Raw genomic sequence first — 17502 nt, forward strand, 5'->3', positions numbered from 1 at the left:
CTTTACTACTGTCTATGTTTGAACCATTCCTGTGACATTAGTTATAGATTCCGATGCTTCACTTCAGTGTTACTGTATCCTTTGGACCTTCTTATTGGCGACGAAACACAGAAATTGCATCGGACTTAAATAGAAAATGCACAATGTCGACTTATGTACAAGAAGACTGACTGTTCTTACTGTCTATGTTTCGAACCATTGCTGTGACACTAGTTATAGATTCCGATGCTTCACCTCAGGTCCACTGTATCCCTCTGACCTTCTTATTGACGATGAAACACAGAAATTGCATCGGAATTAAATAGAAAAGGCACAATGCCGCCTTAAGTACAAGCAGACTTACTCCTCTTAGTGTCTATGCTTTGAACCATTCCTGTGACGCTAGTTACAGATTCCGATGCTTCACTTCAGGTTTACTGTGTCCATTGGACCTTCTTATTGACGATGAAACACAGAAATTGCATCGGAATTAAATACAAAAGGCAAAATGGCGACTTAAGTACAAGAAGACTGACTCTTCATACTGACTGATTTGAACCATTCCTGTGACACTAGATATAGATTCCGATGCTTCACTTCAGGTTTACTGTATCCCTCTGACGTTCTTATTAACGATGAAACGCAGATATTGCATCGGAATTAATTACAATAGGCACAATGCCGACTTAAGAACAAGAAGACTGACTCTTCTTACTGACTATGTTTTGGACCATTCCTGTGACACTAGTTATAGATTCCGATGCTTCACTTCAGGTTTATTGTATCCCATGGACCTTCTTATTGACGATGAAACACAGAAATTGCATCGGAATTAGATACAAAAGGCACAATACCGACTTAAGTACAAAAAGACTGACTCTTCTTACTGACTATATCTTGTTCCATTCCTGTGACACTAGTTATAGATTCCGATGCTTCACTTCAGGTTTACTGTTTCCCTTGGACCTTCTTATTGACGATGGAACACAGAAATTGCATCGGAATTAAATACAAAAGAAACAATGCCGAATTAAGTACAAGAAGGCTGACTCTTCTTACTGTCTATGTTTTGAACCGTTCCTGTGACACTAGTTATAGAGTCCGATGCTTTACTCCAGGTTCACTGTATCCCTTGGACCTTCTTATTGACGATGAAACACAGAAATTACATCGCAATTAAATACAAAAGGCATAATGCTGACTTAAGGACAAGAAGCCTGAATCTTCTTACTGCCTATGTTTTGAACCATTCCTGTGACACTAGTTATAGATTCCGATGCTTCACTTCAGGCTTACTGTATCCCTCTGACCTTCTTATTGACGACGAAACACAGAAATTGCATCGGAATTAAACACAAAAGGCGCAATGCCTACTTAAGAAGACTTACTCTTCTTACTGACTATGTTTTGAACCATTCCTGTGACACTAGTTTTGGATTCCGATGCTTCACTTCAGGTTTACAGTATCCCTTGGACCTTCTAATTGACGATGATACACAGAAATTGCATCGGAATTAAATACAAAAGGCACAATGTCGACTTAAGTACAAGAAGACTGACTCTTCTTACTGACTATGATTTGAACCATTCCTGTGACACTAGTTGTATATTCCGATGCTTCACTTCAGTTTTATTGTATCCCTCTGACTTTTTTATTAACGATGAAACACAGATATCGCATCTTAATTAAATACAAAAGGCACAATGCCGACTTAAGTACAAGCAGACTGACTCTTCTTACTGACTATGTTTTGATCCATTCCTGTGACACTAGTTATAGATTCCGATGCTTCACTTCTGGTTTACTGTATCCCTTGGACCTTCGTATTGACGACGAAACACAAAAATTGCATCGGAATTAAATACAAAAGGCACAATGCTGACTCAAGTACAAGAAGACTGACTCTTCCTACTGACTATGTTTGAACGAATCCTGTGACATTAGTTATTGTTTCCGATGCTTCACTTCAGGTTTACTGTATCCTTTGGACCTTCGTATTGGCGACGAAACACAGAAATTGCATCGGAATTAAATAGAAAAGGCACAATGCCGACTTAAGTACAAGCAGACTGACTCTTATCACTGGATATGTTTTGAACCATTCCTGTGACACTAGTTATAGATTCGGATGCTTCATTTCATTTTTACTGTATACCTTGGACCTTCTTATTGACGACGAAACACAGATATTGCATCGGAATTAAATACAAAAGGCACAATGCCGACTTAAGTACAAGAAGACTGACTCATCTTACTGTCTATGATGTGAACAATTTCTGTGACACTAGTTGTAGACCCCGATGCTTCACTTCAGGTTTACTTTATCCCTATGACGTTCTTATTAACGATGAAACACAGATATTGCATCGTAATTAAATACAAAAGGCACAATGCTGACTTAAGTACAAGGAGACTGTCTCTTCTTACTGACTATGTTTTGAACCATTCCTGTGACACTATTTATAGATTACGATGCTTCACTTCCGGTTTACTGTATCCCTTGGACCTTCGTATTGACGATGAAACACAGAAATTGCATCGGAATTAAATAGAAAAGGCACATTGCCGTCTTAAGTACAAGCAGACTGACTCTAATTAGTGTCTATGTTTTGAACCATTCCTGTGACGCTAGTTAAAGATTCCGATGCTTCACTTCAGGTTTACTGTATCCGCTGGACCTTCTTATTGACGATGAAACACAGAAATTGCATCGGAATTGAATACAAAAGGCACAGTGCCTACTTAAGTACAAGATGACTGGCTCTTCTTAATGAGTATGCTTTGAACCATTCCTGTGACACTAGTTATAGATTCCGATGCTTCACTTCAGTTTTACTGTATCCCTCTGACCTTCTTATTGACGATGAACCACAGAAATTGCATCGGAAATAAATACAAAAGGCACAATACCGGCTTAAGTACATGTAGACTGAATCTTCCGACTGTCTATGTTTTGAACAATTCCTGTGACACTAGTTACAGATTCCGGTGCTTCATTTCAGGATTACTACATCCCTTGGACCTTCGTAATGACGATGAAACACAGATAGTGCATCGGAATTAAATACAAAAGGTACAATGCCAACTTAAGTAGAAGAAGACTGACTCTTCCTACTCTATATGCTTTGAACCATTCCTGTGACACTAGTTATAGATTCCGATGATTCACTTTAGGTTTACTGTATCCCTTGGACCTTCTTATTGACGATGAAACACAGAAATTGCATCGGAATTAAATACAAAAGGCACAATGCCGACTTAAGTACAAGAAGGCTGACTCTTCATACTGTCTATGTTTTGAACCATTCCTTTGACACTAGTTATAGATTCCGATGCTTCACTCCTGGTTTACTGTATCCCTTCGACCTTATTATTGACGATGAAACACAGAAATTGCATCGGAATTAAATACAAAAGGCACAATGCCGACTTAAGGACAAGAAGACTGGATCTTCTTACTGCCTATGTTTTGAACCATTCCTGTGACACTAGTTATAGATTCCGATGCTTCACTTCAGGTTTACTGTATCCCTCTGACCTTCTCATTGACGATGAAACACAGAAATTGCATCTGAATTTAATACAAAAGCCACAATGCCGACTTAAGTGCAAGAAGACTGACTCTTCTTACTGCCTATGTTTTGAACCATTCCTGTGACACTAGTTATAGATTCCGATGCTTCACTTCAGGTTTACTGTATCCGTTGGACCTTCTTATTGACGATGTAACACAGAAATTGCATCGGAATTGAATGCAAAAGGCACAATGCCTACTTAAGTACAAGATGACTGGCTCTTCTTACTCCGATGCGTCACTTCAGGTTTACTGTATCCGTTGGACCTTCTTATTGACGATGAAACACAGAAATTGCATCGGAATTGAATGCAATAGGCACAATGCCTACTTAAGTACAAGATGACTGGCTCTACTTACTGTGTATGATTTGAACCATTCCTGTGACACTAGTTGTAGATTCCGAGGCTTCACTTCAGGTTTACTGTATCCCTAGGACCTTCTTATTGACGATGAAACACAGAAATTGCATCGGAACTAAATACAAAAGGCACAATGCCGACTTAAGTATAAAAAGACTGACTCTTTACTGCTGTCTATGTTTGAACCATTCCTGTGACATTATTTTTAGATTCCGATGCTTCACTTCAGGGATACTGTATCCTTTGGACCTTCTTATTGGCGACGAAACACAGAAATTGCATCGGAATTAAATAGAAAATGCACAATGCCGACTTAAGTACAAGAAGACTGACTCTTCTTACTGTCTATGTTTCGAACCATTGCTGTGACACTAGTTATATATTCCGATGCTTCACCTCAGGTCCACTGTATCCCTCTGACCTTCTTATTGACGATGAAACACAGAAATTGCATCGGAATTAAATAGACAAGGCACAATGCCGACTTAAGTACAAGAAGACTGACTCTTCTTACTGACTATGATTTGAACAATTCCTGTGACACTAGTTGTAGATTCCGAGGCTTCACTTCTGGTTTACTGTATCCCTTGGACCGTCGTATTGATGATGAAACACAGAAATTTCATCGGAATTGAATACAAAAGGCACAATGCCGAATACGTACAAGAAGACTGACTCTTCTTACTGACTATGTTTTGAACCATTCCTGTGACACTAGTCATGGATTCCGATGCTTCACTTCAGGTTTACTGTATCCCATGGACCTTCTTATTGACGATGAAACACAGAAATTGCATCGGAATTAGATACAAAAGGCACAATGCCGACTTAAGTACAACAAGACTGACTCTTCTCACTGACTATACCTTGATCCATTCCTGTGACACTAGTTATAGATTCCGATGCTTCACTTCAGGTTTACTGTATCCCTTGGACCTTCTTATTGACGATGAAACACAGAAATTGCATCGGAATTAAATACAAAAGAAACAATGCCGAATTAAGTACAAGAAGGCTGACTCTTCTTACTGTCTATGCTTTGAACCGTTCCTGTGACACTAGTTATAGAGTCCGATGCTTCACTCCAGGTTTACTGTATCCCTTGGACCTTCTTATTGACGATGAAACACAGAAATTACATCGCAATTAAATACAAAAGGCATTATGCCGACTTAAGGACAAGAAGACTGAATCTTGTTACTGCCTATGTTTTGAACCATTCCTGTGACACTAGTTTTGGATTCCGATGCTTCACTTCAGGTTTACTGCATCCCTTGGACCTTCTAATTGACGATGAAACACAGAAATTGCATCGGAATTAAATACAAAAGGCACAATGTCGACTTAAGTACAAGATGATTGACTCTTCTTACTGACTCTATCTTGATCCATTCCTGTGACACTAGTTATAGATTCCGATGCTTCACTTCGGGTTTACTGTATCCCTTGGACCTTCTTATTGACGATGAAACACAGAAATTGCATCGGAATTAAATACAAAAGGCACAATGCCGACTTAAGTACAAGAAGACTGACTCATCTTACTGTCTATGATTTGAACAATTTCTGTGACACTAGTTGTAGACCCCGATGCTTCACTTCAGGTTTACTTTATCCCTATGACGTTCTTATTAACGATGAAACACAGATATTGCATCGGAATTAAAAAAAAAGGCACAATGCTGACTTAAGTACAAGGAGACTGACTCTTCTTACTGACTATGTTTTGAACCATTCCTGTGACACTATTTATAGATTACGATGCTTCACTTCCGGTTTACTGTATCCCTTGGACCTTCGTATTGACGACGAAACACAAAAATTGCATTGGAATTAAATACAAAAGGCACAATGCTGACTAAAGTACAAGAAGACTGACTCTTCCTACTGACTATGTTTGAACGAATCCTGTGACATTAGTTATTGTTTCCGATGCTTCACTTCAGGTTTACTGTATCCTTTCGACCTTCATATTGGCGACGAAACACAGAAATTGCATCCTAACAAAGAACAAAAGGCACAATGCCGACTTAAGTACAAGAAGACTGACTCTCCCTACTGCCTATGTTTGAACGAATCCTGTGACATTAGTTGTAGATTCCGATGCTTCACTTCAGGTTTACTGTATCCTTTGGACCTTCGTATTGGCGACGAAACACAGAAATTGCATCGGAATTAAATAGAAAAGGCACAATGCCGACTTAAGTACAAGAAGACTGACTCTTCCTACTGTCTATGTTTTAAACCATTCCTGTGACACTAGTTATATATTCCGATGCTTCACCTCAGGTTCAATGTATCCCTCTGACCTTCTTATTGACGATGAAACCCAGAAATTGCATCGGAATTAAATAGAAAAGGCACAATGCCGTCTTAAGTACAAGCAGACTGACTCTTCTCACTGGATATGTTTTGAACCATTCCTGTGACACTAGTTATAGATTCGGATGCTTCACTTCATTTTTACTGTATACCTTGGACCTTCTTATTGACGACGAAACACAGAAATTGCATCGGAATTAAATACAAAAGGCACAATGCCGACTTAAGTACAAGAAGACTGACTCATCTTATTGACTATGGTTTGAACAATTTCTGTGACACTAGTTGTTGATCCCGATGCTTCACTTCAGGTTTACTTTATCACTATGACGTTCTTTTTAACGATGAAACACACATATTGCATCGGAATTAAATACAAAAGGCACAATGCTGACTTAAGTACAAGGAGACTGACTCTTCTTACTGACTATGTTTTGAACCATTCCTGTGACACTAGTTATAGATTACGATGCTTCACTTCCGGTTTACTGTATCCCTTGGACCTTCGTATTGACGATGAAACACAGAAATTGCATCGGAATTAAATAGAAAAGGCACAATGACGTCTTAAGTACAAGCAGACTGACTCTTCTTAGTGTCTATGTTTTGAACCATTCCTGTGACGCTAGTTAAAGATTCCGATGCTTCACTTCAGGTTTACTGTATCCGTTGGACCTTCTTATTGACGATGAAACACAGAAATTGCATCGGAATTGAATACAAAAGGCACAATGCCTACTTAAGTACAAGATGACTGGCTCTTCTTACTGAGTATGTTTTGAACCATTCCTGTGACACTAGTTATAGATTCCGAAGCTTCACTTCAGTTTTACTGTATCCCTCTGACCTTATTATTGACGATGAAACACAGAAATTGCATCGGAAATAAATACAAAAGGCACAATACCGGCTTAAGTACATGTAGACTGAATCTTCCTACTGTCTATGTTTTGAACCAATCCTGTGACACTAATTACAGATTCCGATGCTTCATTTCAGGATTACTGCATCCCTTGGACCTTCGTAATTACGATGAAACACAGATAGTGCATCGGAATTAAATACAAAAGGTACAATGCCAACTTAAGTAGAAGAAGACTGACTCTTCCTACTCTCTATGTTTTGAACCATTCCTGTGACACTAGTTATAGATTCCGATGCTTCACTTTAGGTTTACTGTATCCCTTGGACCTTCTTATTGACGATGAAACACAGAATTTGCATCGGAATTAAATACAAAAGGCACAATACCGACTTAAGTACAAGAAGGCTGACTCTTCATACTGTCTATGTTTTGAAGAATTCCTTTGACACTAGTTATAGATTCCGATGCTTCACTCCTGCTTTACTGTATCCCTTCGACCTTATTATTGACGATGAAATACAGAAATTGCATCGGAATTAAATACAAAAGGCACAACGCCGACTTAAGGACAAGAATACTGGATCTTCTTACTGCCTATGTTTTGAACCATTCCTGTGACACTAGTTATAGATTCCGATGCTTCACTTCAGCTGTACTGTATACCTCTGACCTTCTCATTGACGATGAAACACAGAAATTGCATCTGAATTAAATACAAAAGGGACAATGCCGACTTAAGTGCAAGAAGACTGACTCTTCTTACTGCCTATGTTTTGAACCATTCCTGTGACACTAGTTATAGATTCCGATGCTTCACTTTAGGTTTACTGTATCCGTTGGACCTTCTTATTGACGATGAAACACAGAAATTGCATCGGAATTGAATACAAAAGGCACAATGCCTACTTAAGTACAAGATGACTGGCTCTTCTTACTCCGATGCTTCACTTCAGGTTTACTGTATCCGTTGGACCTTCTTATTGACGATGAAACACAGAAATTGCATCGGAATTGAACACAAAAGGCACAATGCCTACTTAGGTACAAGATGAATGGCTCTTCTTACTGAGTATGATTTGAACCATTCCTGTGACACTAGTTGTAGATTCCGAGGCTTCACTTCAGGTTTACTGTATCCCTAGGACCTTCTTATTGACGATGAAACACAGAAATTGCATCGGAACTAAATACAAAAGGCACAATGCCGACTTAAGTATAAGAAGACTGACTCTTTACTGCTGTCTATGTTTGAACCATTCCTGTGACATTAGTTATAGATTCCGATGCTTCACTTCAGGGTTACTGTATCCTTTGGACCTTCTTATTGGCGACGAAACACAGAAATTGCATCGGAATTAAATAGAAAAGGCACAATGCCGACTTAAGTACAAGAAGACTGACTCTTCCTACTGTCTATGTTTTGAACCATTCCTGTGACACTAGTTATATATTCCGATGCTTCACCTCAGGTTCACTGTATCCCTCTGACCTTCTTATTGACGATGAAACCCAGAAATTGCATCGGAATTAAATAGAAAAGGCACAATGCCGTCTTAAGTACAAGCAGACTGACTCTTCTCACTGGATATGTTTTGAACCATTCCTGTGACACTAGTTATAGATTCGGATGCTTCACTTCATTTTTACTGTATACCTTGGACCTTCTTATTGACGACGAAACACAGAAATTGCATCGGAATTAAATACAAAAGGCACAATGCCGACTTAAGTACAAGAAGACTGACTCATCTTACTGACTATGGTTTGAACAATTTCTGTGACACTAGTTGTAGATCCCGATGCTTCACTTCAGGTTTACTTTATCCCTATGACGTTCTTTTTAACGATGAAACACACATATTGCATCGGAATTAAATACAAAAGGCACAATGCTGACTTAAGTACAAGGAGACTGACTCTTCTTACTGACTATGATTTGAACCATTCCTGTGACACTAGTTATAGATTACGATGCTTCACTTCCGGTTTACTGTATCCCTTGGACCTTCGTATTGACGATGAAACACAGAAATTGCATCGGAATTGAATAGAAAAGGCACAATGACGTCTTAAGTACAAGCAGACTGACTCTTCTTAGTGTCTATGTTTTGAACCATTCCTGTGACGCTAGTTAAAGATTCCGATGCTTCACTTCAGGTTTACTGTATCCGTTGGACCTTCTTATTGACGATGAAACACAGAAATTGCATCGGAATTGAATACAAAAGGCACAATGCCTACTTAAGTACAAGATGACTGGCTCTTCTTACTGAGTATGTTTCGAACCATTCCTGTGACACTAGTTATAGATTCCGAAGCTTTACTTCAGTTTTACTGTATCCCTCTGACCTTATTATTGACGATGAAACACAGAAATTGCATCGGAAATAAATACAAAAGGCACAATACCGGCTTAAGTACATGTAGACTGAATCTTCCTACTGTCTATGTTTTGAACCAATCCTGTGACACTAATTACAGATTCCGATGCTTCATTTCAGGATTACTGCATCCCTTGGACCTTCGTAATTACGATGAAACACAGATAGTGCATCGGAATTAAATACAAAAGGTACAATGCCAACTTAAGTAGAAGAAGACTGACTCTTCCTACTCTCTATGTTTTGAACCATTCCTGTGACACTAGTTATAGATTCCGATGCTTCACTTTAGGTTTACTGTATCCCTTGGACCTTCTTATTGACGATGAAACACAGAAATTGCATCGGAATTAAATACAAAAGGCACAATACCGACTTAAGTACAAGAAGGCTGACTCTTCATACTGTCTATGTTTTGAAGAATTCCTTTGACACTAGTTATAGATTCCGATGCTTCACTCCTGGTTTACTGTATCCCTTCGACCTTATTATTGACGATGAAATACAGAAATTGCATCGGAATTAAATACAAAAGGCACAACGCCGACTTAAGGACAAGAAGACTGGATCTTCTTACTGCCTATGTTTTGAACCATTCCTGTGACACTAGTTATGGATTCCGATGCTTCACTTCAGCTTTACTGTATCCCTCTTACCTTCTCATTGACGATGAAACACAGAAATTGCATCTGAATTAAATACAAAAGGGACAATGCCGACTTAAGTGCAAGAAGACTGACTCTTCTTACTGCCTATGTTTTGAACCATTCCTGTGACACTAGTTATAGATTCCGATGCTTCACTTCAGGTTTACTGTATCCGTTGGACCTTCTTATTGACGATGAAACACAGAAATTGCATCGGAATTGAATACAAAAGGCACAATGCCTACTTAAGTACAAGATGACTGGCTCTTCTTACTCCGATGCTTCACTTCAGGTTTACTGTATCCGTTGGACCTTCTTATTGACGATGAAACACAGAAATTGAATCGGAATTAAATAGACAAGGCACAATGTTGACTTAAGTACAAGAAGACTGACTCTTCTTACTGACTATGATTTGAACAATTCCTGTGACACTAGTTGTAGATTCCGATGCTTCACTTCTGGTTTACTGTATCCCTTGGACCGTCGTATTGATGATGAAACACTGAAATTTCATCGGAATTGAATACAAAAGGCACAATGCCGACTTACGTACAAAAAGACTGACTCTTCTTACTGACTATGTTTTGAACCATTCCTGTGACACTAGTTATGGATTCCGATGCTTCACTTCAGGTTTACTGTATCCCATGGACCTTCTTATTGACGATGAAACACAGAAATTGGATCGGAATAAGATACAAAAGGCACAATGCCGACTTAAGTACAACAAGACTGACTCTTCTTACTGACTATATCTTGATCCATTCCTGTGACACTAGTTATAGATTCCGATGCTTCACTTCAGGTTTACTGTATCCCTTGGACCTTGTTATTCACGATGAAACACAGAAATTGCATCGGAATTAAATACAAAAGAAACAATGCCGAATTAAGTACAAGAAGGCTGACTCTTCTTACTGTCTATGTTTTGAACCGTTCCTGTGACACTAGTTATAGAGTCCGATGATTCACTCCAGGTTTACTGTATCCCTCTGACCTTCTTATTGACGATGAAACACAGAAATTGCATCGGAATTAAATACAAAAGGCACAATGCCTACTTAAGAAGACTTACTCTTCTTACTGACTATGTTTTGAACCATTCCTGTGACACTAGTTTTGGATTCCGATGCTTCACTTCAGGTTTACTGTATCCCTTGGACCTTCTAATTGACGATGAAACACAGAAATTGCATCGGAATTAAATACAAAAGGCACAATGCTGACTCAAGTACAAGAAGACTGACTCTTCCTACTGTTTATGTTTGAACGAATCCTGTGACATTAGTTATTGTTTCCGATGCTTCACTTCAGGTTTACTGTATCCTTTCGACCTTCCAATTGGCGACGAAACACAGAAATTGCATCGGAACAAAATACAAATGGCACAATGCCGACGTAAGTACAAGAAGACTGACTCTTCCTACTGTCTATGTTTGAACGAATCGTATGACATTAGATATAGATTCCGATGCTTCACTTCAGGTTTACTGTATCCTTTGGACCTTCCTATTGGCGACGAAACACAGAAATTGCATCGGAATTAAATAGAAAATGCACAATGCCGAGTTAAGTACAAGAAGACTGACTCTTCCTACTGTCTATGATTTGAACCATTCCTGTGACACTAGTTATAGATTCCGATGCTTCACCTCAGCTTCACTGTATCCCTCTGACCTTCTAATTGACGATGAAACACAGAAATTGCATCGGAATTAAATACAAAAGGCACAATGTCGACTTAAGTACAAGATGACTGACTCTTCTTACTGACTCTATCTTGATCCATTCCTGTGACACTAGTTATAGATTCCGATGCTTCACTTCGGGTTTACTGTATCCCTTGGACCTTCTTATTGACTATGAAACACAGAAATTGCATCGGAATTAAATACAAAGGCACAATGCTGACTTAAGTACAAGAAGACTGACTCTTCTTACTGACTATGATTTGAACCATTCCTGTGACACTAGTTGTAGATCCCAATGCTTCACTTCAGGTTTACCGTATCCCTCTGACGTTCTTATTAACGATGAAACACAGATATTGCATCGGAATTAAATACAAAAGGTATAATGCTGACTTAAGTACAAGAAGACTGACTCTTCTTACTGACTATGTTTTGAACCACTCCTGTGACACTAGTTATAGATTACGATGCTTCACTTCCGGTATACTGTATCCCTTGGAACTTCGTATTGACGATGAAACACAGAAATTTCATCGAAATTAAATAGAAAATGCACAATGCCGTCTTAAGTACAAGCAGACTGACTCTTCTTAGTGTCTATGTTTTGAACCATTCCTGTGACGCTAGTTAAGGATTCCGATGCTTCACTTCAGGTTTACTGTATCCCATGGACCTCCTTATTGACGATGAAACACAGAAATTGCATCGGAATTAGATACAAAAGGCACAATGCCGACTTAAGTACAACAAAACTGACTCTTCTTACTGACTATATCTTGATCCATTCCTGTGACACTAGTTATAGATTCCGATGCTTCACTTCAGGTTTACTGTATCCCTTGGACCTTCTTATTGACGATGAAACACAGAAACTGCATCGGAATTAAATACAAAAGAAACAATGCCGAATTAAGTACAAGAAGGCTGACTCTCCTTACTGTCTATGTTTTGAACCGTTCCTGTGACACTAGTAATAGAGTCCGATGCTTCACTCCTGGTTTACTGTATCCCTTGGACCTTCTTATTGACGATGAAACACTGAAATTACATCGCAATTAAATACGAAAGACACAATGCTGACTTAAGGACAAGAAGACTGAATCTTTTTACTGCCTATGTTTTGAACCATTCCTGTGACACTAGTTATATGTTCCGATGCTTCACTTCAGGCTTACTGTATCCCTCTGACCTTCTTATTGACGATGAAACACAGAAATTGCATCGGAATTAAATACAAAAGGCACAATGCCTACTTAAAAGACTTACTCTTCTTACTGACTATGTTTTGAACCATTCCTGTGACACTAGTTTTGGATTCCGATGCTTCACTTCAGGTTTACTGTATCCCTTGGACCTTCTAATTGACGATGAAACACAGAAATTGCATCGGAATTAAATACAAAAGGCACAATGCCGACTTACGTACAAGAAGACTGACTCTTCTTACTGACTATGATTTGAACCATTCCTGTGACACTAGTTGTAAATTCCGATGCTTCACTTCAGGTTTATTGTATCCCTCTGACCTTCTTATTAACGATGAAACACAGATATTGCATCGGAATTAAATACAAAAGGCACAATGCCGACTTAAGTACAAGCAGACTGACTCTTCTTACTGACTATGTTTTGATCCATTCCTGTGACACTAGTTATGGATTCCGATGCTTCACTTCTGGTTTACTGTATCCCTTGGACCTTCGTATTGACGACGAAACACAAAAATTGCATCGGAATTAAATACAAAAGGCACAAATCTGACTCAAGTACAAGAAGACTGACTCTTCCTACTGACTATGTTTGAAGGAATCCTGTGACATTAGTTATTCTTTCCGATGCTTCACTTCAGGTTTACTGTATCCTTTCGACCTTCCTATTGGCGACGAAACACAGAAATTGCATCGGAACAAAATACAAAAGGCACAATGCAGGCTTAAGTACAAGAAGACTGACTCTTCCTACTGTCTATGTTTGAACGATTCCTGTGACATTAGTTATAGATTCCGATGCTTCACTTCAGGTTTACTGTATCCTTTGGACCTTCCTATTGGCGACGAAACACAGAAATTGCATCGGAATTAAATAGAAAAGGCACAATGCCGACTTAAGTAGAAGAAGACTGATTCTTCCTACTGTCTATGATTTGAACCATTCCTGTGAAACTAGTTATAGATTCCGATGCTTCACCTCAGGTTCACTGTATCCCTCTGAAATACTTATTGACGATGAAACACAGAAATTGCATCGGAATTAAATACAAAAGGCACAATGCCGTCTTAAGTACAAGCAGACTGACTCTTCTTAATGTCTTTGTTTTGAACCATTCCTTTGACACTAGTTAAAGATTCCGATGCTTCACATCAGGTTTACTGTATCCCTTGGACCTTCTTATTGACGATGAAACACAGAAATTGCATCGAAAATAAATACAAAAGGCACAATGCCGACTTAAGTACAACAAGACTGACTCTTCTCACTGGATATGTTTTGAACCATTCCTGTCACACTAGTTATAGATTCCGATGCTTCACTTCAGGTTTAGTGTATCCCTCTGACCTTCTTATTGATGATGAAACACAGAAATTGCATTGGAAATAAATACAAAAGGCACAATACCGGCTTAAGTACATGTAGACTGAATCTTCCTACTGTCAATGTTTTGAACCATTCCTGTGACACTAGTTATAGATTCCGATGCTTCACTTCAGGTTTACTGTATCCGTTGGACCTTCTTATTGACGATGAAACACAGAAATTGCATCGGAATTGAATACAAAAGGCACAATGCCTACTTAAGTACAAGATGACTGGCTCTTCTTACTGAGTATGTTTTGAACCATTTCTGTGACACTAGTTGTAGATTCCGAGGCTTCACTTCAGGTTTACTGTATCCCTAGGACCTTCTTATTGACGATGAAACACAGATATTGCATCGGAATTAAATAAAAAATGCACAATGCCGACTTAAGTACAAGAAGACTGACTCTTCTTACTGTCTATGTTTCGAACCATTGCTGTGACACTAGTTATATATTCCGATGCTTCACCTCAGGTCCACTGTATCCCTCTGACCTTCTTATTGACGATGAAACACAGAAATTGCATCGGAATTAAATAGAAAAGGCACAATGCCGACTTAAGTACAAGAAGACTGACTCTTCTTACTGACTATGATTTGAACAATTCCTGTGACACTAGTTGTAGATTGCGATGCTTCCCTTCTGGTTTACTGTATCCCTTGGACCGTCGTATTGATGATGAAACACAAAAATTTCATCGGAATTGAATACAAAAGGCACAATGCCGACTTACGTACAAGAAGACTGACGCTTCTTACTGACTATGTTTTGAACCATACCTGTGACACTAGTTATATATTCCGATGCTTCACTTCAGGTTTACTGTATCCCATGGACCTTCTTATTGACGATGAAACACAGAAATTGCATCGGACTTAAATACAAAAGAAACAATGCCGAATTAAGTACAAGAAGGCTGACTCTTCTTACTGTCTATGTTTTGAACCGTTCCTGTGACACTAGTTATAGAGTCCGATGCTTCACTCCAGGTTTACTGTATCCCTTGGACCTTCTTATTGACGATGAAACACAGAAATTACATCGCAATTAAAAACAAAAGGCATAATGCTGACTTAAGGACATGAAGACTGAATCTTCTTACAGCCTATGTTTTGAACCATTCCTGTGACTCTAGTTATAGATTCCGATGCTTCACTTCAGGCTTACTGTATCCCTCTGACCTTCTTATTGACGATGAAACCCAGAAATTGCATCGGAATTAAATACAAAAGGATCAATGCCTACTTAAGAAGACTTACTCTTCTTACTGACTATGTTTTGAACCATTCCTGTGACACTAGTTTTGGTTTCGGATGCTTCACTTCAGGTTTACTGTATCCCTTGGACCTTCTAATTAACGACGAAACACAGAAATTGCATCGGAATTAATTACAAAAGGCACAATGTCGACTTAAGTACAAGATGACTGACTCTTCTTACTGACTCTATCTTGATCCATTCCTGTGACACTAGTTATAGATTCCGATGCTTCACCTCGGGTTTACTGTATCCCTTGGACCTTCTTATTGACGATGAAACACAGAAATTGCATCGGAATTAAATACAAAAGGCACAATGCCGACTTAAGTAAAAGAAGACAGACTCTTCTTACTGACTATGATCTGAACCATTCCTGTGACACTAGTTGAAGACTCCGAGGCTTCACTTCAGGTTTACTGTATCCATCTGACCTTCTTATTGACGATGAAACACAGAAATTGCATCGGAACTAAATACAAAAGGCACAATGCCGACTTAAGTATAAGAAGACTGACTCTTTACTGCTGTCTATGTTTGAACCATTCCTGTGACATTAGTTATAGATTCCGATGCTTCACTTCAGGGTTACTGTATCCTTTGGACCTTCTTATTGGCGTCGAAACACAGAAATTGCATCGGAATTAAATAGAAAATGCACAATGCCGACTTAAGTACAAGAAGACTGACTCTTCTTACTGTCTATGTTTCGAACCATTGCTGTGACACTAGTTATATATTCCGATTCTTCACCTCAGGTCCACTGTATCCCTCTGACCTTCTTATTGACGATGAAACACAGAAATTGCATTGGAATAAAATAGAAAAGGCACAATGCCGACTTAAGTACAAGAAGACTGACTCTTCTTACTGACTATGATTTGAACAATTCCTGTGACACTAGTTGTAGATTCCGATGATTCACTTCTGGTTTACTGTATCTCTTGCACCGTCGGATTGATGATGAAACACAGAAATTTCATCGGAATTGAATACAAAAGGCACAGTGCCGCCTTACGTACAAGAAGGCTGACTCTTCTTACTGACTATGTTTGAACCATTCCTGTGACACTAGTTATGGATTCCGATGCTTCACTTCAGGTTTACTGTATCCCATGGACCTTCTTATTGACGATGAAACACAGAAATTGCATCGGAATTAGATACAAAAGGCACAATGCCGACTTAAGTACAACAAGACTGACTTTTCTTACTGACTATATCTTGATCCATTCCTGTGACACTAGTTATAGATTCCGATGCTTCACTTCAGGTTTACTGTATCCCTCGGCCCTTCTTATTGACGATGAAACACAGAAACTGCATCGGAATTAAATACAAAAGAAACAAAGCCGAATTAAGTACAAGAAGGCTGACTCTTCTTACTGTCTATGTTTTGAACCGTTCCTGTGACACTAGTTATAGAGTCCGATGCTTCACTCCTGGTTTACTGTATCCCTTGGACCTTCTTATTGACGATGAAACACAGAAATTACATCGCAATTAAATACAAAAGACACAATGCTGACTTAAGGACAAGAAGACTGAATCTTCTTCCTGCCTATGATTTGAACCATTACTGTTACACTAGTTATAGATTCCGATGCATCACTTCAGGCTTACTGTATCGCTCTGACCTTCTTATTGACGATAAAACAAAGAAATTGCATCGGAATTAAATACAAAAGGCACAATGCCCACTTAAGAAGACTTACTCTTCTTACTGACTATGTTTTGAACCATTCCTGTGACACTAGTTTTGGATTCCGATGCTTCACTTCAGGTTTACTGTATCCCTTGGACCTTCTAATTGACGATGAAACACAGAAATTGCATCGGAA

This window comes from Schistocerca serialis, chromosome 3 (assembly GCF_023864345.2).
Source record: "Schistocerca serialis cubense isolate TAMUIC-IGC-003099 chromosome 3, iqSchSeri2.2, whole genome shotgun sequence".
NCBI lineage: Eukaryota > Metazoa > Arthropoda > Insecta > Orthoptera > Acrididae > Schistocerca > Schistocerca serialis.